Source organism: Lathyrus oleraceus, chromosome 4 (assembly GCF_024323335.1).
Source record: "Lathyrus oleraceus cultivar Zhongwan6 chromosome 4, CAAS_Psat_ZW6_1.0, whole genome shotgun sequence".
Lineage (NCBI taxonomy): Eukaryota > Viridiplantae > Streptophyta > Magnoliopsida > Fabales > Fabaceae > Lathyrus > Lathyrus oleraceus.
This window is the reverse complement of record NC_066582.1, coordinates 470,612,910-470,639,487: the sequence shown is the minus strand read 5'-3', so window position 1 is coordinate 470,639,487 and position 26,578 is coordinate 470,612,910. Positions and strand designations below refer to the sequence as shown.

General features: G+C 34.0%; 1 pseudogene; it reads right to left on the bottom strand.

The window, feature by feature from the left end:
* Positions 1-6,145: 6,145 nt before the first annotated feature.
* LOC127138004 (uncharacterized) lies at positions 6,146-9,843 on the bottom strand (annotated as a pseudogene).
* Positions 9,844-26,578: the final 16,735 nt, after the last annotated feature.

Sequence of the window (26,578 nt, the reverse complement as noted above, 5' to 3'; positions counted from 1 at the left end):
GACCCTTATATGGGTTAACATCATTATAAGATAATACAACTCACTCGTGGTTGGAGGAACCCATATTAATCTTCCAATTGTGTAACCTCTTTGTCGAGGTTTCCATTCTCTTATTTTTTTAAAACATAAACAAGCTTCGAAACAAATTTGTTGTATGTTAACTCTCTAGCTTCAATATTTTTTGTTTGCTTCGAACCATGCGGTAAACATCGAATCTGCAACACTTGGTTTATCCAGCACGCTGTTTATGTGGTCTACATTAGTGTAATATATTGAATTCTCACCTTCTCAATGAAAAAATAACCTTTCAACAGATGGTTTTCTTCCATGTATAGGAAAAGAAAATATTTTCCAACACGCCTCTCAAGGGAAAACATATCTACAATCAATGTATTATTTGATTTCATCAACATGTTGTTGTTCAATTGAATTTTTATCATCACTTGGAACTATGGAAACAGTGATTCTATCATATCCTTTGTTTATGTACTTGAATAAATAGTTAATTGATGTACTCTTATTGTACCATTCCATATTTATATGACCTTGAAACTTCATTAACAATCCTCAATTGTATGGTACAACATGACAAATATCCAACTAAATGCCATTTTTCAACACTGAGTGACCACTGTTTCTTCTTCTATGAACCGGGAAGCCATCTTGATCGATAACTGTTTGAGCTTGAAATTTATTTGGAAATTACTTAGAACATTTTCCTTCTTTCATACACGGATCAAATGGGTTACCACTACCCCATGACACATGTATCATATGGTATTTAACCAAATTACACAATTCAGGGTCAGTTTCTACATTAGGAATTTCAGTTGAAATTATCCTATCAATATCAACTGGAGTGGGATATTTGATAGATGGGTGCAAAAATATTGTTATGTGGGCATGAGGTAACCCACTTTTTTGAAACTCAATGGTATACATATCTATTAATAATAAAGAGTATAAAGTAATCAACTAAATATGAATAAGATGTTTGTAATAATTACAGTACAAAATAAAACATGTTGATATAAAACAAACAAAAAAATACACTTACATGCAAGAACCTTGCCCATCACACATTTCTTGGTCAACTCAGACAATAACTCATCAAACTTTAGTTTAAAAACTCTTGAAATAATGTCCGGACGATCACTTGGTTTCAAATTCATCGGTCCAAGATAAAGTTGCACTTTGGGTCAGTTGGAGTTACATGTAAATGTAATAAAATGATCAAGAAATCCAACGTAACTGCATATTGCCATTCCGTCGAAATAGAGTTGATCCATATATCTACGACAACCAACATAAGATGAAGGTAAAACAACCATTTTTCCTGTGTTTGAACCTTCAGTCTGACCATTTGAGTTTAATTCATTCAAATTGCGATACTTCCCAACTCTGAGTTTTGATTGATTTTTTCTAAGCCACCTAAGCCTTTTCGATTCCATCATTGTAAAATCATCTACCAAAAATTGTTGGTAAAGCTTTCGGGATTTCAACAATGTTGGTGCCTCATTTGGTCTTGATTGTATTCAAAATGTATTTGTTGATTGTCATTAGTGTTTGAAGTGTTTTCTCGATGCTATACATTAGGCTTATAACCATCTTCACCGTATAGAAAAAGTAATGGATATTGATATCCTAAATAACTGGATTTCAATATTGAAAATCACCCAACTGTTTTTGCATTATGATATCTTTTTTTTCCTACGATATCAACATCTCCCACAATTAAATCAACCACCTCAGACACAATAGGTTGATTATATATCCATCCGTCGCTTTTCCGGTCTGAAATAAGCCAAAGTTTCAAATCATAAACATTCATTTTGTTCAATATATCCCTGGCCATTCAAAATCATTGAGCATGTACGTTGTTTTCGTACAACATCTCAGACAATTTAGAAACAATCTCGATGTCAACCCCACTCTTTATGCTACCAATTATGTGGCAAGACTACCCTTGAATACGGAAAGTAGGAGGACCTCTACCATTATTAAAACAGTTATCCATTTTTGCACCGAGAGATGTAAACTCAAACATCATGTTGTACATTCTAATGTATTGTTGGAACATCCTTGGTTCACTTGTTTCACTGCCAAATAAAATGTCCTGCAATACTTTTGGTGGCATTTTTATCAAAGGAAGTTGAATCTTTCCATTTCCACAACACATTGGAAATTTAGGATTTGCAGCATTTCAACTCTTATGTTTTCTTTCCCGATACCACATACTGGCACCACACTCCTAACATTGAACAATTGGATCTCCTATGTCATACTAACATCCTTCACCAAATGAAAACAAAATATGGATAAACCTTCATCAGTCTCTTCGATGCGACCGTGATTATAATTATAAACAACAACATGATCATCACAATACTATCTTCAGAAGAACTTGTAGTTGTAAAATATGTTGGATTATTATCAACATCGTCATACGATTCACTATCTGACTTTGAACTATAACCTATTACAACCAAACACATTACCAACATGAACAATTTGTTGTTATAATAAATTTTATATCTATAAGCAGGGTATAAAATAAACTTACCTTCAGAACTGCTCTCTTCAGAATCCATAAATAGATCATTAGGTTGAGAAGGTTTCATAGAACTTATGTTTGACTCAGGAACAACATATGTATCAACTAATGTGGTATCAAATCTCTTTGACAAATTGACACCTAATCTATTTATTTGAAAGGACGAAACTTTTTTGAATTTGAAATTGCCCCTTGTATTGGGTTGGGTTCTAGAAGATGTTATGTGTTGAGTATTTTTAGTAGAACTTGATGGAATATTGTTGGTTATGGATGATAACATGTTACCATTTGTAATATTTGAATAATTTGATTGAATGTTTAACAATGAAGTCCTTAAACTTGAACTTCGTTGCTCAGTATATGGAGCAAAACCGTATTCATTCTCCTTATTTATAGTATTCAACCTCTTTGCTTTCTTCTGTCTAAGTATATTCATTCTATTCACCCTTGCCTTCGTAGCCTTCATTTTCTTCATTCTACGTATAAAATCGGAATGTTCTTCAACATTTGTAAGATCCATTGTCTAGTCAATCTTTATCTCGATAATGTATATCTTCTGTTTATTTCGTGTTTGTTGGTAATCTTTTGTCAAGATGGAATATGTTTGATTATAAATATTCAACATAATCTTTTGAACTACAAAATCATTCTTGATATCTGGATAATTGTCATTTTCGTAATAATGAAGACCACTACCATAAACTCCAATATTTAATATATACTCAAATGCCTTCTCGTTAAGAGATAAATTTAGTTATGCAAAATCAATTAGAGTGTAGTTAATGTCATAAAATGAATATGGTATTAATTGTCTGGCGTAATAATTGTTTACCTAGTAAAATAAATTGTCAACAATATACTTCCTTAAACGTAACTGGGAATATTCAACAAATTTATTACCTCGTGCTTAACATGTTACCATCTGATATTTTTCCATATCAAGGAAGTTGATGACCTTCTCAATAATCAAAATCTAATATCAATAAACAACAACTTTTTTGTTATCAACAATAAAACAAAAAGTTGAAATCAATTTGAGTTAATAATTCAGAAATAGTTATTTACAATTACAAACCAAATAACACAAAGTTAAAATCCTTTATACGAATTCTGTAAAGCCTATATTTTAAAACTACAATCTCATATGTTGCTTTTTACATATGCAGTTAGAACATAATAACACAGTACAGGAGCAGAAATTAATAAAACCATATTGCCATTCGTTTGGGATTAATGTAAGTACATACAACTATGCTTAATACTTTAAAATTTGTCGAACATTTTTTTTTGCATCATAGCAATCTAAATTAATTATTTTATTGATATAAAATAACTTTATATCATTATATAGAAATGGATAGTCATTATAAAATTATAATTGGATAGCCGATATTACTAAAAAGCATGTAAGTCCATCTAACAGGATGAAACGAAGCAGTTCTTAATATAACTAAATTGTGCCTACTAATTGCAAGCATCTAATACAAAGCTTTCTGAATTTTGGAAATGGTAACAACAAAGACTTAAAATAGAATTTTGAAAAGGCCTAAGAACAAATCAAAAAGAGATCAAAGTTGTTGATGTTGAAGTAGACAAAACCTTCAAATGTCAGGTTCACACTGCAAGATGGAAGAACGAACCAAGCACATATGAAAAGTACATTGCTAAAGGTGGTATGAGTTTGCTAAGAGTAAAAACCTTTGTGATGGCGATACTTTGGTCTTGAGTATGAGACATTTTTCTCCTTACGTGTTTGTAAATATGAAGAGGACTTGATGTGTGCGTATGTCGTCGGAGTCGGCTGCTATGATTATAATGTCATGTGGTTTTAACATGGTGTGGATGATCTGTTTTGGGTTTTTTATTAACTTATTTTGGATGTAATTTTAGCATGTCTGAACCAAAGGCTAATTAGTACCTTAATGATATGGATATTTATGTAATGTATTGCTAAACTGGGTAATTTTAATGTAGTAGCTGTCATATGTATTATTTTAGTTTTTTTTATATGTTATATTTATAATGTTTGAAAACTCATGTAAAAGCAAATATAAATATTAATTGTGATGTATATATATACCATTCTACACAGTTTCATAACCATATCAAATTATTAAAAAATATAGATACATTATTATTAAAAAAAATAACCATAACTAATTATTAGCAAATATAATAATAATGAGCAAAGGTATTCTTATTGAATATTACAGTTTCATGATTACATTGGGCCAAGGCTAAATAGGTAGGCTCAAGTTCACACATGTATCTATATAAAAATAGATTGGGGATTAAGGTTTCAATATATTAGTTTTATGAAACTGTCTAGAATGGTGAAGTTCGGGGAATGTTATGTTCCATCTCCTTCCAGTAGGTATGTTTTCTATGCATTTTATTTCATAATAAATCTTTCTTTCTCTAACCCTCAAATGGTAATCAAGGTCTTAATTTGGTCTAGAGTTATAGTAAACTAAAAATATTGACATTTCTTGTATGATTGATGCATCTAAAATCTAACTTCATGTTTACTGGAAAATTTATTGTCACTGTCGTTGTAGTAACCCCCATGAAGACATGATGAGATATGTGTGTAGGATACAAAAATAGTTCCATGAAGAGCAAGACAAAAAAATTATATATCACATAAAAGTTGGTTTTCTTGATGAGGCATACAAAACAATAGATTATAGTAGTGATGTAGAGTGGAAGTCCAACATAACAGAAGCTAATATGTTAGGACAAAATGGTCTTGTATGTCTATATAATACTGATTATGGTTAATTTATTTTATTTTAATGATTCAGCATGATATTTTATTGTGTTGTGTCATATTATGTAGTATATTCCAAAGGATGTGTCAAGGAAATATTTTGGTAAAGAGCAAGATTCAATAAAGATGTTAGATCTGGAAGCTGGCTAGGGTTATAAATGTGTCATGCATAGGGCTAGAAGGGATGACTGAGAAAAAAAATTAGGCACGAATGATACAAATATGCAAAAGTGAATAAGATTGAATGAGGAGATTTGTTGTTATTTAGAACGACTCCCTTTTAAAATGTGATGTATGTCCATTTGGTGAAAGGTTGATGCGTTAGTTTGTTGTTACAAATATAAATTAAGTTATGGTTGGTTTTGATGTTGTATAAGTTATATAATCAAGTTATGATTGGTTTTTATGTTGTATCAGTTGTCATGTTGTTACATGTTTATACATGCCATGAGATTTGTTTCGTCTATATTAGTTTTAAGATATCCAGTCTTTGTAATGAAATTACTGCTGTATGATATTGTGTACTTATGGATAATATCAAACTAATGTATGCTTGTGTTTTAGTTATTGAATTTGTGTTGAAATTTAAAATCATTCACTTGTGTATGTTTGTATCAATTACATATATCATCTCACACTGTATATGGCATAATAATATGGTATAAAACACTTTGCTTCCAAATATATGGAAAAAAAACAAATCTGTTGGGAAAGAAGTTGTTCAGAAATGATATAATCCAACAATTGTGTGAGAATTAAATATAGATATTGAAATGAAACTAAATTGCATTCAAGTCAAAGTTAATACATGAAAACGCCTATTAAATGGATATTTTGTAAGTTACATTATACACATTGTCAAAAACTTCTTTGAAGACAACATTGGTGGTAGTCTGCAACTCTTGATTTTCCTAGTCATGGATTAATATATTAAGGCCCTTTTTGCTTTTTACTCTTGATATTGCAACATACAACTGACCATGACAAAAGACACTCCTGGGAAAATATAATCCAACATAGTTAAATGATTGACCTTTAGATTTGTTAATTGTCATATCATATGATACAATTATCAGAAACTGCCTTCTGGTTAGCTTAAAATGCCACAGAGACTGTGTAGGAATGATATCCATTATTGGAAAATAAATTAAACTTCTGATGTTCTTTCCAGACATAATCTTTGTTTCAATAACATGGTATGCCAATCTCGTAATAGTAAGTCTTAATCCATTGCATAATCCTTTAGACTGGTCAACATTTCTTAGAAATATTATCGATGTAGCAACTTTTAATTTAATCATGTGATGAGGAAGTCCAGATGTTATAAGTGTATTCAGAAATTCAGTAGTAAGTACACCAAATGTTTCATTGGCAGCAACATCCATTATGTCAATGAAATCAGAACTTAAATATTCATTTTCATCTCCTGCATTACAACGTATGATACACGAATACCATATATAATATGTCTCTATATTAGGTACTAATACAAAAATAAATAGTTACTTCATACATCAAATTACTGTTGGTGTAAGCCCTAGAGGCCAATACTTTTGGTACTTGTATCGAATTATTTATTAATAATAAAAGACTTTTTCTTTATTATGTTTGTTTAATAAAGTCCACAGAATAGCTAGTCCGCTTAATGTATCAAGTGTGGATTAATCATGAGATCCCATTAAACATAAGGATACTATTCTTAAAGTATCCATAGTCGAGCTTTGTTGTGAAGTGGGATAACATTAAAACATTAAGACTATTATGTATTTAGACTGATGATCACATCTCATGGATCATGGATAAGGAGTTATCAAGTCTTAAACATAGGTATGAATATTAAGAGTAATATTTATACTAGATTGACCCGCTATGAGAATACTATATAGAATATTATGCAAAGTGTCATAAGTTATTCTCGTGGTGATAATGGTGTATACCACCCTTCGACCTGAAACTACTATGGACCCTAGATGTAGAGTCGAGTGCCTTATTGCTGATCAAACATTGTCTGTAACTGGATGACTATAAAGACAGTTGATGGATACTCCACAAAGCATGCTGAGGGACATGAGTGACCTAGATGGAATTTGCCCATCCTACGTAATAGGATAAATATCTACAGGCCCAATATTGAACTGGACAAGGATGAAACAGTCTATGCCTTGTGTTCAAGATAGACATAAGGGCAAAATGGTAATTGTACACATAAGTATTATCACAAAAGAATTTGTCATATCACATGAAATTTTCGTGTCTTGGGTAGCAGTGATGTGTTGCTAGACACCGCTCACTGTTTATTATGTTAAATACGTGATTTAATATAATTTCCAATGCCGCGAAAACCTACAGGGTCACATACAAAAGGATGGATTGATGAGAGATAGATTAAATAAGGAACACCGTACGGTACGGTACACTTAAGTGAATTGTAGAACATCGTAAGGTACGGTACACTTAAGTAGAATACGAAATATGGTAAGGTACCACGCGCTTAAGCGATTTTGGTATATCATAAGATATGAGCCACATACACTTAAGTGGGCTTTTTAGCTTACAACCCACATAAGTGGTTCTATAAATAGAACTCTTGTGCAGAAGCATTGGTTCAGATGATTTTTTTTTCTCTTTCTCTCTCTCTCTCTCTCTCTCTCACACACACACACACACACTCAAAGCCTTCATTCATAGGAGTTAGCACTGATATTGAAGGAATCTGTTCGTATGGACTGAGTAGAGGCGTTGTCACCATTCAACGTTTGTGATCACTCCTTAGATCTGCATCAAAGGATTCAATCGCCACAAGAGGTAATGATTTATATCACTGATCATGTCCATTCGTAAGGATCACTAAAGGAGAAAATTTTAAATTCCGCTGCGTTTTGGATCGCTATTCTCCTTCAATTACATGAAATTAGTTCTAATGCATACTGATTGATAACATTAATTGTTTCCAATGCTCTAGCCAAAATTGTTGTACACTGCAGGAAAGCTGGGTTTTTATAGTTGTGAAGAAAGTTTGGATATGTGTATTGAACAATGGCTTTAAGGGGATCGTCAAAATATGTGATTAAGATATCTTTTGGAATGTCAATATTCGCATAGCTATCATTAGGTTCTACCAATTTTCCATCTCCAACATGTAATATCCAATTTGAAAATGGTTCTAATTCATAAGCACTGGAAGGCATGTTGGATTGTTGAAGTCGCATGTTCTTGGTAAGTCTAAGAACTGTGAAATGATCCCATATGTATGACGAATTAATGGTGGCATGAATGATATCATAACGACTGCCCATTGGTACAACATGAAGGATCTATCGGAAATCACCACAAAAAACAACCACCTTTCCTCCAAATATTGTATTAGAAGTCTTCGATTTTGACATAATGTCTTTAAGTGTTTTATCCAAAGCTTCGAAACAATATTTGTTGGCCATTGAAGCTTCATTTCAAATAATCAACTTGGATAACTTCAACAAATCAGCACGATCAATATTTTTTTTCTATATCACATGTAGACGACTCCATTGTCGGTATTGGAATTTTAAACATGGAATGAGTTGTTCGACCTCCAGGAAGCAAAAGTGAGGTTATACTTGATGAAGCAACTATTAACCAAATTTGTGTTCTTGATCTTATGTATGAGGCTAATGTTCTCCAAATATATGTCTTTCCCGTGACACCATATCCATAAAGGAAAAAAATGCCACCTCTTTGATTATTGACTGCATCAACAATTCTTTTAAAGACATCTCTTTGTTCATCTTTTCAAATTGAAACAAATAATTAAGAATTAATAAAACTTCAACAGTAACATTAAAAGCAATGCATTAAAGATGTAATACAAATTATCCCATAAAAAGTTACATCATTCGTTAAAAGTCAAAATCGCTAGCCAAATTCGTTAACAGCATAAACAATTTCTTTAAGAATGACACATATAAAGTTAAGAAACATCAGAGTTAACAGCAGAAAAAATATTTAATAGCAGAAACCCTTACATCTTGCCATACCAAAAATAGTTTAATAGCATAAAAAGTAGTTTAAACATGATGTTATAACAATGCCTAACTAGGATTAATACATCTTGCCATACCAAAAACATATAAGATAATGGAAATTCGCAAAGCCAATTCAATGTTACCTATTAAATTCTAGTATAACTTATTGAGTTCCTCTAACTGCTCACCTGTACCATAGTTGCGTTCATCGTAAATAAGTTTGTTACCTAACTGCTGAATCACATACCCTTTTGGATAAGGCAATTCGGGATAATTCGTTAAACTCCTGTCGTTCTTCTGAAGTAATTTTTTCAATTTCAATCAATGTTAAATTGATTATGTCTTCATTTGATAACCTCAATTCTACAAAATTAGTAATGGCGTGTTACGACTTACAAACATTGATACTAAAAGTGGCAAAAGTAATATATGTAGTGTTAAAATCTCAATATCATATACCTCTGTTGTTTGCAATTCTTTGTTGAGAATATAGTATTTTGTCTGATAATAACTACCATGTTTTTTTTCCAGACATATGTTGGTCTATTCATGATGTTTGACACTAACATATGGACAAACAGTAATCTTAAATAATGTCCAGAACCCCAATGACTTGCCTCTTCAATAGCAGCTATAAATCCCTTATCATCCCCGATAAAACTCATAGCAAAGCAAGCATCACAAAAAGAATCTTACTTGACATTGTTAACTACTTTTATCTCATCATAACTCTGTGGACCCCTTATATGGGTTAACATCATTATAAGATAATACAACTCACTTGTGGTTAGAGGAACCCATATTAATCTTCCAATTGTGTAACCTTTTTGTCGAGGTTTCCATTCTCCTATTTTTTTTTAGCATAAATAAAATTCAAGACAAATTTGTTGTATGTTAACTCTCTAGCTTCAATATTTTTTGTTTGCTTCAAACCATGAGGTAAACATCGATTCTGCAGCAGTTGGTTTATCCAACACAGTGTTTTTACGGTCTACATCAGTGTAATATACTGAATTCTCACATTCACTATGAAAAAATAACCTTTCAACAGTTGGTTTTCTTCCATGTATCAGAAAAAAATATCTTTTCCAACACGCCTCTCAAGGAGAAACATATCTATAATCAACGGATTGTTTGATTTCATCAACATGTTGTTGTTCAGTTGGATTTCTAGCACCATTTAGAACTATGGAAACAGTGATTCTATCATATCCTTTATTTATGTACTTGAATAAATACTTAATTGATGTACTCTGATTGCACCATTCCATATTTATATGAGCTTGAAACTTCATTAACAATCCTAGATTCTATGGTACAACATGACAACTATCCAACTAAATGCCATTTTTCAACACTGAGTGACCACTGTTTCTTCTTCTATGAACGGGGAAGCCATCTTGATCGATAATTATTTGAGCTTGAAATTCTTTTGGAAAGTACTTAGAACATTTTCCTTCTTTCATACAGGGACCAGATGGGTTACCACTACCCCATGGCCCATGTATCATATGTCATTTAACTAAATTATACAATTCAGGGTCAGTTTCCGCATTAGGAATTTCAGCTGAAATTATCCTATCAATATCAACTAGAGTGGGATATTTGTTAGATGGGTGCAAAAATATTATTATGTGGGCATGAGGCAACCCACTTTTTTGAAACTCAATGGTATACATATCTGTTAATAATAAAGAGTATAAATTAATCAACTAAATATGAATAAGATGTTTGTAATAATTACTGTACAAAATAAAACATGTTGATATAAAAAAAAGACACTTACATGCAAGAACCTTACCCATCACACCTTTCTTGTTCAAGTCAGACAATAACTCATCAAACTTTAGTTTAAAAACTCTTGAAATAATGTTCCAACGATCACTTGGTTTCAAATTCATTGGTCCAAGATAAAGTTGAACTTTGGGTCAGTTGGAGTTACATGTAAATGTAATAAAAAGATCAATAAATCCAACGTAACTGCATATTACCATTCCGTCGAAATAGAGTTGACCCATATATATACGACTACCAACATAAGATGAAGGTAAGACAGCCCTTTTTCATGTGTTTGAACCTTTAGTCTGACCGTTTGAGTTTAATTCACTCAAATTGTGATACTTTCCAACACCGTGTTTTGATTGATTTTTTCTAAGCCGCCTAAGCCTTTCCGATTCCATAAATGTAAAATCATCTACCAAAAGTTGTTGGTAAAGTCGTTAGGATTTCAATAATGTCGGAGTCTCATTTGGTCTGGATTGGATTCAAAACGCCAACCACTCTCTGATTGTAAGTCGGTTTCTTTTTGTCACTTCTTCCCATGAAATATCTTCAAACTGCATCTCAACATTACCTGTTTGTTGATTGTCATTGTGTTTGAAGTGTTTTATCGATGCTTTACATTAGGACTATAACCATCTTCACCGTATTGAAAAAGTACTGGATATTGATATCCTAAATAACTGGATTTCAATATTGAAGATCACCTAACTGTTTTTGCATTATGATATCTCTTTTTTCTACGGTATCAACATCTCCCATAATCAAAGCAGCCACCTCAGACACAGTGGGTTGATTGTATATCCATCCATCACTTTTCTAGTTTGAAATAAGCCGAAGTTTCAAATCAGAAACATTTATTTTGTTCAATATATCCCTGCCCGTTCAAAATGATTGAGCATGAACGTTGTTTTCGTACAACATCTTAGACAATTTAGAAACAACCTCGATGTCAACCTCACTCTTTATCCTACAATCCAATAAGATAAATATAGATTTTAAGTATTATGATTCTTGTAAAAATGGAAAAATTCACTAGAGGCCTAACATCTAATGAACACAATTGCATTACAGAGGTTAAAACATCAGTTTTGACCTAAATGGAAACATAATATACATTGCAAATCTAAAAACCATGTTATAGGACATGCCTTATTCCATTAATTCTATTTTGAATTTCATTCTATGTATCATAAATATAGAGTTGCACAAATTTTGGATTTTGACCCAACAATGGTAACATGCTACCAATTTTGTGGCAAGATTGGCCTTGAATACGGAAAGTATGAGGACTTTACCATTATTAAAATAATCATCCATTTTTGCACCGGGAGATGTAAACTCAAACATCATGTAGTACATTCTAACGTGTTGTTAGAAAATCCTTGATTAACTTGTTTCACTGCCAAATAAAAGGTCCTGCAATACTTTTGGTGTCATTTTTAGCAAAGGAAGTTGAATCTTTCCATTTCCACAACACATTGAAAATTTAAGATTTGCAGCATTTTGACTCTTATGTTTTCTTTCCCGATACCACATACTGGAACCGCACTCCTAACATTGAACAATTGGATCTTCTATGTCATAGTAACCTCCTTAACCAAATGAAAATAAAACATGGATAAACCTTCATCAGTCTCTTTGATGCAACCGTTATTAAAATTATAAACAACAACATGATCATAACAATACTTTTTTCAAAAGAACTTCTAGTTGTAAAATCTGTTGGATTATTATCAACATCGTCATACGATTCACTATCTGACTTTGAATTATAACCTATTACAACCAAACACATTACCAACTTGAACAATTTATTGTTATAATAAATTTTATATCTATAAGCAGGGTATAAAATAAACTTACCTTTAGAACTGCTCTCTTTAGAATCCATAAACAAATCATTAGGTTGAGAAGGTGTCATAGAACTTATGTTTGACTCAGGAATAACATATATATCACCTAATATGGTATCAAATCTCTTTGACAAATTGACACCTAATCTGTTTATTTGAAAGGATGGGACTTTTATGAATTTTAAATTGCCCCTTGTATTGGGTTGGGTTCTGGAAGATGTTATATGTTGAGTATTTTCAGTAGAACTTGATGGAATATTGTTTGTTATGGATGCCAACATGCTACTATTTCTAATATTTGAATAATTTGATTGAATGTTCGACAATGAAGTCCTTAAACCCGAACTTCGTTCCTCGGTATGTGGAGCAAAACCGTATTCATTCTCCTTATTTATAGTCTTCAACCTCTTTGCTTTCTTCTGTCTAAGTATATTCATTCTATTTACTTTTGCCTTTGTAGCCTTCATTTTCTTCATTCTACGTATAAAATTGGAATGTTCTTCATCATTTGAAAGATCCATTGTCTAGTCAATCTTTATCTCGAGGATGTATATATTATGTTTATTTCGTGTTTGTCGGTAATATTTTGCCAAGATGGAAAATGTTTGATTATAAATAATCAACATAATCTTTTGAGCTACAAAATCATTCTTGCTATCTAGATAATTATCATTTTCATAATAATGAAGATCACTTCCCTAAACTCCAATATTTAATATATACTCAAAAGCCTCCTCATTAAGAGATAAATTTAGTTATGCAAAATCAATTAGAGTGTAGTTAATGTCATAAAATGAATATGGTATTAATTGTCTGGCGTAATAATTGTTTACCTAGTAAAATAAACCGTCAACAGTATACTTCCTTGAACGAAACTTGAGAATATTCCACAAATTTATTACCTCATGCTTAATATGTTACCATCTGATATTTCTCCATATCAAGACAAATGATGATCTTCTCAACAATCAAAATCTAATATCAATAAACAATAACTTTGTTGTTATCAACAATAAAACAAAAAGTTGAAATCAATTTGAGTTAATAATTTAGAAGTAGTTGTTTACAAATTACAAACCAAACAACACAAAGTTAAAATCCTTTATACGAATTCTGTAAAACCTACATTTTAAAACTACAATCTCATATGTTGCTTTTTACATATGCAGTTAGAACATAATAACACATTAAAGGAGCAAAATTTAATAAAACCACATTGTCATTCGTTTGGGATTATGTAAGTACATACAACTATGCCGAATACTTTGAAATTCGTCGAACATTTTTCCACATCATAGCAATTGGATTGATAGAGAATACCTTTATATGATTATATAAAGTGCATTGACAGGAGATGCACTATATAGTGATATGTGCAAACAACTGCATCTTTGCATCAATTATTAGAATTGAACAAACTGGACAAAACAATTGAATAAAATATGATATAGACTTTTATATTGATTAAACTATTAAACCTTTGATTTATTTTTTATATTCACGAGAAATACATAGAAAATTATATAATATAAATACACAGTGTTGTCACGTTATACAACTATATTATGTAGCATCCACATAGTTTAAATATAATATAAATGCAATTGATCATAACATATACATATTTTGAAGAAAATAGTCGGGGGGAAAAACTAGATAAAGAAATTTCATGAAATATCACCCAAAGAAATGGATAGTCATTGTAAAATTACATTTGGATAGCCGATATTACTGAAAAGCATGTAAATCCATCTAACAGGATGAAATGAAGCAGTTCTTAAGATAACTAAATTGGGCCTAATAATTGCAAGCATCTAATACAAAACTTTCTGAATTTTGGAAATGGTAACAACAAAGACTTAAAATAGAATTTTGAACGGATGGACTGTTTGGTTTTATCTTTACTTTCTTTGGCATCTAGGTCCCCGAGTATTATGTAGCTCCAATAATATTAAAGTTAACATCGGCATCCCCTGAAACTGATGAATTCACTTTAATTGGAGTCACATCACTGTTAAAATCAGGTTCATTCTCTCCACATGCAGACATTGAATGCTACATAAAACATAAACTGATAATCACTAATATAAATGGTGATAAACGTAAAAAAAAGGAAACAAAGCATATGAAGATGCCAAGGTTTTTTATTTACAGCTGATAAATCAACATTCTCTTCACTGCTTACAACCTTTGCATTCTGCGATTTAGACTAAATATAAAGAAATGCGAAACTATAAGATATATTTACAACAACAATATTATTTTATTTAGTACGGAAGATGATGTAACCTACAACAAAACTTAATTGGGGATTTGTTTCACATGCAGCAATCTTTAGACTTTGGGGTTTAGACAAATTCTGAACAGAGATGAAGAAATAATATAAATGGTTATTCAAACTGATAATATATATGAATTTGTGAAAGTTGAAATAAATAATTTCACACTATACCTCACAATTGATGTAGTCATTTACTATATGATTATCAAATGATTCATCGGTATCAAGTTTGTGAATCAAAGCTTGACTAAAGTTTGGTTGAACCTTAACTCTAAATGTCATTTTCTTGTTTAATAGCGAATCAAGCTCATCAGGATACACCATAGGATCGTCTTCTCCATCCTACAAAAATTAATGTCAATTAATTACTCTTATTAGTTGTGATTAGAAAATCATTTAGTAATTTTAATTGAAACATAAAAATATCTATACCTCCAGTATTGCTTTGCGCATGTCATCAACTGTTTTGTCTATTTGCACAATCATTATCCCAGAATACAAAACGATACTTTGTATCTCCATCTTTTACATAAATCTCAACCTTATGATAGAATAAACTCGTTGAACTGAAATACAAATGTTATAAGTTAACATTGGCATAGGCTGATTAACATCTTCAACACAACCACATTTATAAGAATGTGTAGGAGCATGAGATTTTAAAGAGCATTTAGTGCAACTATAGTAGAACCATTTGTATTTTGAAACAACAAATCTCAACGTCGTTGCTACAATAACACATATAGTTTCCTAAGAATTCATTACACCAGAGATGAATTAGTAAATATCAATTAGTATTTTCACTTTATACATCAAATTGGATATAATAACAATTTATAAAGTATACATAATTTAACTTGCAGAAGTCGCTTAAGAACATCCATCTGACATTATAAATAAACCTTTCAATTGATGTAAACTGTGTTCCACCAAACCGGTTAGACAATGTTTGTGTGGATTGTGTAGGCTTCTCATTCTTTTGCGAATCAGATAAGCTAAACAAAATAACACCTAAAGTATTAACAAAAACTATAGCAAAAAAAACAATCAACTTATATAACAAATTGAAAAGATAAAAAGTAAGTTTCAAGATAATATACTTTGACAAAAATTCCTAGATAATAGGTACGTCTTTGTTGATCAACAATTTTGAGTCACTTCATCCATTAAAAACGGTAAAGCTTTACAAAAATACATTTGCATGAAGAAGAACAAATACGATTTACATCCAATAATATTATAATCAAGTATCATTTAGAAGATATAATTAACCCTTTAAATTAATTTGAATTGGTTAAAAATATAATAATAGTGTAACTTTTATATATTAAAAAGTTTGAATGTGTTAAAAGAGATCTCAAAATTGAGAGTTGACCATTCTTTCTAGTCTACATACGTATACCAACCGTCCAAATAATGTGTTGAAATTTATTTTATCATAAAAAAAATCACTTTCCAACACAAAAAGAAAAACTCAACGCAAGTTTCATATAGTATTGGAAACAGGCAAATGGCAATTTCAGAACAGCAGGCCGCGTAACATCAAATCCGCTAATTGCGCTAAAATGCATGCATGCCATTTGTTTCTTGTTCCCCGCATGTCTACTTATTTATAAACAAAATCTGATTTTAAATATAAAAAGAAAGCTGAATAAGCAAATTAGATCAGATATTTCAACTAGAATCTAACGTGTCTCTTAAATATAGTATATGCTAATCAATATATATATATATATATATATATATATATATATATATATATATATATATATATATATTTATTTATTTTATTTTTAGAATAAAGTATGGTCGGTCCTCTCCCCAGTCAGAGTCTCGGTATTTTTGTTATTGCCAGAACACCGCATGACCGATCCTCTCCCCAGTCAGAATCTCGATATTTTTGTTATTGCCAGAACACCGCATGGCCGGTCATCTCCCCACAGAGTTCATTGTGTTGTGTATCCCCAACAGCATCGCCTGGGTCAAGAAGATTGTGATCATTTCCCCGGCAGGATTCCTTGCCTCGGCTTGGCATTCTCCCCAGCATTTCACATCCCTGCATGTAGAATCATATTGCATTACATCCTCCTAAATCGCGTAGCATTTCCATTTTCATGGAGCATTACGCCATTGAAAAATTCAAACATACGCATGTGAAGCATAAAACATTCTCGGTATCCCAAGTGATAAACCAGAAGCGTATTTCCAGTACTCAGACTGGAGGTTGTTCATGACTTATTATCCCTAGCATAGGTCGTTGGCCCACGTGCCGCCTCAATTATCACTTTTCTTATTTCTGCCGATGCTGACAGGCATGAAAATTTCCGGTATTCAGACCGAAGTGGCATTCAGGCCAATTTTCCGATGTTCAGATCGAAGAAGTTTCCGACGTTCAGGTCAATGCAACTTGTGGCATTCAGGCCAGTTTCCGGTATTTAGACCGAAGTGGCATTCAGGCCAATCTTCCGATATTCAGATCGAAGAAGTTTCCGACGTTCAGGTCGATGCAACTTGTGGCATTCAGGTCAGTTTTTCCGGTATTCAGACCGAAGTGGCATTCAGGCCAATTTTACGATATCTAGATCGAAGAAGTTTCCGACGTTCAGGTCGATGCAACTTGTGGCATTCATGCCAGTTTCCGGTATCCAGACCGAAGTGGCATTCAGGCCAATTTTCCGATGTTCAGATCGAAGAAGTTTCCGACGTTCAGGTCGATGCAACTTGTGGCATTCAGGTCAGTTTCCGGTATCCAGACCGAAGTGGCATTCAGGCCAATTTTCCGATGTTCAGATCAAAGAAGTTTCCGACGTTCAGGTCTATGCAACTTGTGGCATTCGGGCCAATTTTCCGGTATTCAGACCGAAGTGGCGTTCAGGCCAATTTCCCGGTGTTCAGACCGACGTTTAATGATCTCATGTCTTCCGATGCTCAGATCAAAGTCATTTCCAGTATTCAGGCTGATAGGCGGCATTCAGGCCATGGTTACTTTCTGTGTTACCATTTATTTTGGTATCCGGGTTAACATTCTTTTTTCGGTGTTCAGACCGATTCTCACCGTACCAGACGGATTCTTTTTGCAAGACCATCTCTTTGCCGATTCTGACAGGCATTATCACTTCACTTCACTTCAGTGTAAATTTCCGGGTTTTTATTGTATTCAATTACTTGATACCTCGAAAGTGCGAAAGCCGTTGCTATCTTCCTTTCGGGTCTCCAGTTGATTGAATAGGGGCAACTGTAATACCCTAAAATTTACCCTTCATTTTTCTTGGAAGCATGGGATTATGTTTCACATCGCATTAGCATTATACTGGGTCATACTCATTGCATACTGCATCGGTGACTTACCAGAAGGAGCCCACACAGAGCAAGACTGAGAATTGAACTTCATTCTCCAAATATACAAGTCTCAAGGTGGTCCAGGTATCTTATGGTGGTCTACAGCTCATCAGTGGAAGATTCAGAGCTCTCAGAGTGTGCATCTGCACTTAATCGGAAATCAGGGTTTCATGGCCATCTGCAACAGGCAATGTTTGATTGGAAGTAGAGGGGCTCATTCATGTCATGATTGGAGAGGAATTTTGGTCTAGGAAGACTCACATTTATCACAGAAAGATCCATTGGCAATCAGTGCAGTCAATTCCTAGTCATTTTGCCCTAAAACTAGGGTTTGGCATAAAATCGGTTTATTTCTGATTCCTTGGGTGAAACTCATTTCCATGGTCCTCCATATGTCCACAAGGATCTACATGCAAAAAATCAGCTCTTTATTTGAGCCAGAGATGCTTCAATTGATCAATGGAATCGGAAATCAGACAGATTAGGAAAAGTCAATTGTGGGGCCAGAAAAGTCAACTCCTGACATTTTGAAAGTGGAATCTCAAAATTCATGCCTAAGGGAGCCTACATGTGAAATTTGATCAAGGTTGGATCATGGATTCATCACTTAATCAGGAGTTGGAAAAGTTACCAAATTTGGAAATAGTTGACTTTCCATTTAAGACAAGTTTTTATGGTTTTTGCACCCACTTTAAGCCTATATTCCATCAAGATGCAAGCTCCATTTGAAAATTTCTCCAACACAAAAGTTGTTCCTCTTGTTTCAAGCTTTCTATAGATATAAAGTTTGTTTCATTTTGATTAAAATTGAGAAAGTTATGCTCGGCCAAAGTAAGACATTATTTTAGGACACTTGGAAAATTTTCAAAGTCCAAAATCTTCAAGATTTGTCAAGACTTATGGGCCAGATTTCTTGCACTTCAAGGCATCTTTTGAAAATACTTTCTTCATGACAGTTGTACCTTGCTATATCCTCTTTCACATCCTTTTGGAATCACCCCATTTGGATCATTGGCTTGGAAGATACACTCATCTAAAGTTGGTATCATAGGCTGAATTTTTTGACAACATTTAGGCCAAACTGGCCCAACCATTTTGCAGCTATGGAACCTGAACTTTATGGTCATTTTTCACCTCTTTCCACTCATCATTTCAATTTGTGTTCAACATGAAAGATGTTAAGCTCCATGCTCTCTTTCTACTGTTTGTATTGCCTTGCCATTTGGTTACATATTCATCAAGATACAAGGTCTTAGAGTCACCCTGTTGGACTATTTTTGTGCTGCACAAGCCAAACCAAGTCAGACCACCAAAAACGACCTACACACTTTTTACCCCATTTGGCCATTTGTTTTTGGTTCATTCACTTAAGTTTTGCCACATTTAGCCATTTCTTTTCACACCTCATTTTTGCACATTTTGTTCATGACTCAAAACCAACATTTCAAGCCCATTAGTCACATAAGACCTACATATATAAACTTCTAAAACCCTAATCAGAATAGAGGCTGCTATTTTCAAAGGAGGCAAGGCAAGGAGAGAAAAGACCAAGTTTCATTCCAGTGCATTTCCACAAGGTTCTTGAAGTTTCAAAGCATCTCATTTTTCTTCCATCTCCAAAGGGGCAGTGGACCTTGCATCCACTAGGTACCTTCACTTATCCATTTTTATGACCATATATCCATGTTTATCATCATGTTTACCATTGTTCATTACTATTCTTTCATGCTTACCATCCATATTTTATGTTATTTTCCATTTATGCCATGCTTGTTCTATGCTTATTGTCCATGTAAATAATATGCTATGCATGCTTACAAAGCCCTCAACATGAGGCAGCTTTTAACTTTAATTTTGTAACATTTTTTTTGTTGAATCCGGGTGCATGAAGCCCCCTTGTTGTTCTCTTTCCTACATGTTAAGGCTATTATTTTTAATGAAACAAAGCACCATTGTGTTTTACATGTTCCAAACTCAAACTTTGATTTTTACATCACCTCATTTGGAGCCCTGTAGCATTAGTTATGTTGGTTTGAAAATGGAGGAAATGGGTTGCGTTTTTCATGTGTGTTGAATCCGGGTTTATGAAGCCCCCCTGTTGTTCACTTTTCTACATGCTAGAGCCATTATTTTTAACGAAACAAAGCACCATTGTGTTCTACATGTTCCATACTTGAACTTTGGTTTTTACATCACCTCATTTGGAGCCCTGTAGCATTAGTTATGTTGTTTGGAAAATGGAAGAAATCATGCTGCGTTTTACGTTTTCTATTGCTGCATTTTGCATGGGATTTATGTTTGCATGAAAAATGACACGTGTCACTCTCGCGGCTGTTGGATCACGCGGCCAGCTTGCAATCTCAACCATCCGCCTCTTTTTGTCTTCTACTAACTTAAACTCCCCATGACCAATTGACTTGATGTTCACATATTTTATTTAAATGTTTCATTTTAATGTCACATGCTGAATTTAGTTTTCCTGGACTGGGCCTCCCTCACGCGTGCTGTCCACACCCCCTTTGTGGCCCATTACTCTTATTCATTTATTTTCTTCTTTCATTTTCTTAATTTTTTTTTTATTTCCTGTTTTGCTTTTTAATTAATAAAAATATTTTATTTATTCATAAAAATACCAAAAAATATTTTTTACTTTCCTTAATGTTTTATTTAATTTATTTAATTTTTATTTTCATATTTTATTTAATGTTGATATTTTATTTTAATTATTTATTTCAAGTGGTTCTTTTAAGCATACATTTTTTCATTTATTTTATTTTCATGACTTAAAATTATTTTTAGATTCTGATTTTTGGGATGAGGGTTGACCAATGTCTCATGGTAAACCTGACCTTTTATTGGAATTTTATTTCCCATTTTCAATTTATTGTGGATTTATTTTTGACCTAGTTTGCTTGGTTGACTTCTCATTTTACTTTTGTTTTATTTCAATTAATTTATACCCTAATTTCCATTATTTTTGAAATCTTTTTGGGGGATGATGATGTCCTGACTCCACCTTATTTAGTTTAATTTTTTATAATTTTTGTGATTAATTTACTATTTATTCTTGATTTATTTCTAACCTAGTCTTGTTGTTTGACTTTTGGTTTGACCTTTGTTTTGATTCAATTAATTCAATAACCAATTTCCATTATTTTTGAAATCTTTTTGGGGGATGATGATGTTCTGACCCCACCTTAGTTAATTTAATTTTTCATAATTTTTGTGATTAATTTACTATTTATTTGATAATTTTCAAGTTGACTTGACTTTTCAGTTGACTTTTCCATGATTGATGTTTGACATAGGGATTACTTAGGGCAATTGAAAAGATCTTTTGATCCTCCCTTGTTCATCTCATATGCCATATATTAAAGGCCTTTCATCTTGATTTTATTTTATCCTTGCATCATTTCTGTCGCATCCTGCGAAAAATCAATCGGCGAGCCTAAAAATAAAAACACACAGAGCCGCCATTAAACGTTATTTATCCCAAGATAGGGAAAGGAAACGCTCAGAGAAACCTGGAAAGACATGGTCTCGCGACCAGAGAGAAAAGGTTCGGGATTCGGTTACGCGAGGGGAAGATATTAGCACCCCTCACGTCCTAGGTACTCCTAGGGATCCACGTCTTAGAATAAAGAAAAGGTTGCTAAACATCACACACACAGGGAACGCAGGTGGGGTTAAGAGAAGGGAGCTCGATAAGGTATCGCACCTTATGCCTACATATCTTGTCTGAAACAAGAATCAGAGCCTCTGTAGTTCGGCTTACGCACGCCAAACAACACAAAACATCACACACCAACAAGGGTGGCAAACATGGAGCCCGACAACCACTGGATGGAATTACGTCGGCATCCGAACCAAAACACAAAAACGGCAAACGTGGAGCCCGACTGCCAATCACTGGGCTTACGTCGGCATCCGAACCAAAACACAATCAGATAACAAACAAACACACGCAAAAAGAAAAAGGTTGCCCGGAGTGGTCTCGCACGACCACCTGCCTACATACCTCGTCTGGAACGAGGATCAGGGCGATGTAGTTCCCCTGAAAGGGACTAAATTGCTAACCAGAAACCGGGGAAAGATACACAACTAGGGAGCTGAGACTCGAGCCTAATGTTGTCATGCATCGTTAACCCTAAGTTCGGTTTTCTATCCTACTTGCATAAGCAAACTAACCTAACCAGGAAAGAAGCTAGCACACAAGCATACAATCATATATCATCAAATGAGAACAGGTATCTCAAACAAGCATGTCAATCAGATATCCACATAACACGCACTATAGCCAAACAAGGGGCTCAATCAATCAGGTTTGATTGCCTAAGCAATCGTCTGTACAGGCTGTGTTTGCTCTTAACCTTGCCATTACGAGGCTAAGGTGAAGCAGATGAAAGGATGAAGTGAGGATCAGACCTCACAGCTCTTATCCCTAACCAAGGAGAGCTGACAAATGAGCATGGGTCCAGAATAGGGGAACCCTCCTATACTCGATGACTCTGACACAACAGATCTTGGGCTTTTGATCTCAATGCTACAACCATGTAATGGGAGCAAGGAGAAGACTCAACTGAATAGTGGGGGACAGGTTGCTTGCCCCTACCTTCCACCAATTGCCTTACTTGAAGGACTTTTCCTGCTTGGGCTTAAAAATAAACATACACAAGCATTGCCTCTTAAGGAGGACTTCAGTCAATTTGCCCGGCCCGGTAACAGCCGGGTCTCCAGACTACATGAAGTAAGAAGGTTATACCTCTATGCAAGTTGCTTAAGCAAAGCAAAGCAATAGTTCACAAGGAACTGAGCAACTAAAGTACCTGGAAATTGCAGTGTAATGCGCGCGGCTTTGAGCTCTAATTCTTGAAAACAGTCGCACTAGAAGGATATAGAAGATGAATGAAAGCCTTGCCCTAGCTTGATTCTGCTCCAGTCATGCGAATTTTCGATTTACCATTGATGGTGAGTTCTTCAACAGTCGCGTTTGGCCAAGCTTTTCTTTCCAATTTGCAAAAACAGTTGATGTAGATGATTGGAGAAGATGAATGCAAGAAAAATTTCGAAGTTTGGTTGAGAATTGAGGAAGATTGAAGGATTTGAGGGTTTGGTGTTCTTGATGCAAATTGAGAGAATGTGGAAGTTTCAGATCTGGTTTCTTGGTGTTTGTGAATTCTGTTATGATTATGAAGTGTTTTAGAATATATATGGTAGCTTAATCCATCACTAATCATGTTAATTAGCATTTTGGCTTAATTAGTGAAATTGTAATTTTGCAAATGGAGGGTAAAATGGTCAATTCCTTTAGACAGCTCATGCCACCTCAATGACAGCACATACACCTTCTAAATATCATATGTGAACTGTAGAAACTTGTTTCATGCTCATTGGTTGCTCCATTCTCAAATTCACCATGTGTATGCATTTGGTCCATTTTTGTCATTTCCATTTTTCAAGACAAAATCCAAATTAAAAGCCTTATGCATGAAATGAAAATTCAAACACATTCTAAATGCCATTCCTGAGGTGTTGGAAAAAGTCCCATTCAAAAATTCCAATTATTTTGACATTTGGACAATTTTGCCCCTGGTCCAATTCAGATGTCCAGTTGAAAAGTGACTTTTTGCCTTGGCCATTTTTGTGAAAATCCAATGATGCACCCTCAAAGTACATGTCAAATGGAGTTTGTGCATATAAAGAACTTGCAATTTGGACAAAGTATGTGGTAGTTATGGCCTCCTGATTACGGGTCTTTTCTGAAATTCACTGAGCCATATTTTGCAAACCGCACATTGGATTTTCAAGTCCTTGGACTTTTTGGAAAGGTGAGAGCAAGATCTACAACTTTCATGTTGAACAATTTTTCATTTGAAGCTTCCTTGGACATCTGTTTTTGAGGTCAAAAACTTTCCATTTTTGGAAACTTCAGTTACAGGTCACCTGCTATTTTTGGCAGTTTTTTGTCCTGACTTGATTTTCTTCATTTTTAAGCTTTGCAACGTCATCTAACACTTGTTCCAACATGAATGAAGTGTCTTCAACTCATTTCCACCTCCAAATCCATCAGATCATGTACAGTTGACCAGAGTTGACTTTTCATCTGATAGATGAATCTGGCAATGCATAGATCAATTTGAACCCCAACTTCCAACTGAAATGGCTCAAAGGTGAAACCCCAGCCTCAATAAGCACAACATAATCACAAAATGAACCTCATATCCATCACAAACCCCATCTCCTGATCCAGCCCTGATTGGCCCAATACAACTGATTAGGGTTGACCAGTGGTCAAAACCCTAATCTCAAGGAATCTTCTTCAATCTACTGGCATCTTCTGATGATATCCAACCATGATGATGATGATATATCACTTCAATCAAGATGAAGACCAGCATCCATTGAGAATCATAAAACCCTAATTCACAGCCCAATCCTCAGATGGCCCATGATCAATCAGTAAAACCCTGGCTTGCACCTTCTGACTTCCTCATCCTCTGATCAAGACTTGAGAGGATAGCTTGCATAATGTAACCACATGATATGCAATATGAAATGCCTAATGACCTAAAATGAAATGCAAATATGTTAATGCTAGTCCCAAGAGAGAAGGGCAAATTTTGAGGTGTTACAATTTCCCGATTAAATTATTCATTGATCCTTCGTGTGCATAGTTGCATTTGTCTGATTCATCTGATATTTTTTATACTTGTTTCTTTCATCCATGCTTCTATTGTTTGATTGCTTAACATGGTTATACTTCTCATACATTGTCAAATGCTCATTCATTTCATTATTTAATTATTTAATTTGATTATATACATGTTTGCTTATCTTATTGTTTGGATAACTGTTGCCTACTTGTATGATGTATGAGGCATATATTATTATTGTCTGATTGCCATGAACAACCCCCATTCATAACAAATGTACCCCCCTCCCTTGAAGTGTATAATGTTTATTCTTTCATTCTTTATTCATCTGTTAATACAAGAAATAAAATGAACATCCGATAACCATTTCAAAATAAGATCAAAACCTCGATCCAACGTCGAGTAATCATTTTCCAAACTTAACATAACCAACATGTATTCATTCATTCCTTTTGTAAGTCGATTGCTTCATGCATCGCCATTTCTCTTATAAGTCGATTGCTTCAGGCATCGCCATCTACCACCTGTAAGTCGATTGCTTCATGCATCGCCATCTACCCTTACCAGTGACTCTTCTCCTTGCTCCATTCGTCGATTCTTGTTCCGTTTAGGTAGCATCCATTAGGTAGAACCCTTTGTATGATAACATAGGTAGAATTCCCATATTATTTTGTATGATAACATAGGTAGAATTCCCTTATTTCTTTGCATGCTAACATTAGGTAGATGTTCCCATTTGTAAATCCTAACACATAAGTCCATATTGCATGACAACTCTAGGGCAGAGCTTCCTCATTTTTTAGACCTTTCCGAGCGTCTCCGATCCTGTGGCATGTCATTCCTTCCTATTGCAGAGACACCTGCTGCTAGGACGTGAACACATTGTCCATTCTCATTTGACACAACTGGTGTCCTCCTTTGTAAGTCCATGTTCAGATGGCAATCTCTATGTAGCCGAACTACGGCAACTCTGATTCTCATGTTCAAATGAGATACGTAGGCACGAGACGCGATGTCTTGCCGAGTTTGACTGACAACTAATAACTAATCTTTGCTTGTTTCGCCCTCGTTACGATTCTTTTCTCTCGCCCTCGTTGCGATCGAGACATTCCCTTTCTCTTGCCCTAGTTGCAATCGAGACCCTTATTTCCGTAGTTAGCTGAACTATATTTTGCTCTGATTCTCATTTCCGATGAGATACGTAGGCATAAGACGCGATGTCTTAGCGAGAACACATCTCTTTAACCCATAGGTAGCCGAGCTACGAAGACTCTGATTCTCATTCCATATGAGATACGTATGCAGTGGATGCGACATCCGTGCGAGTCATTTTCTTTGGACCCTT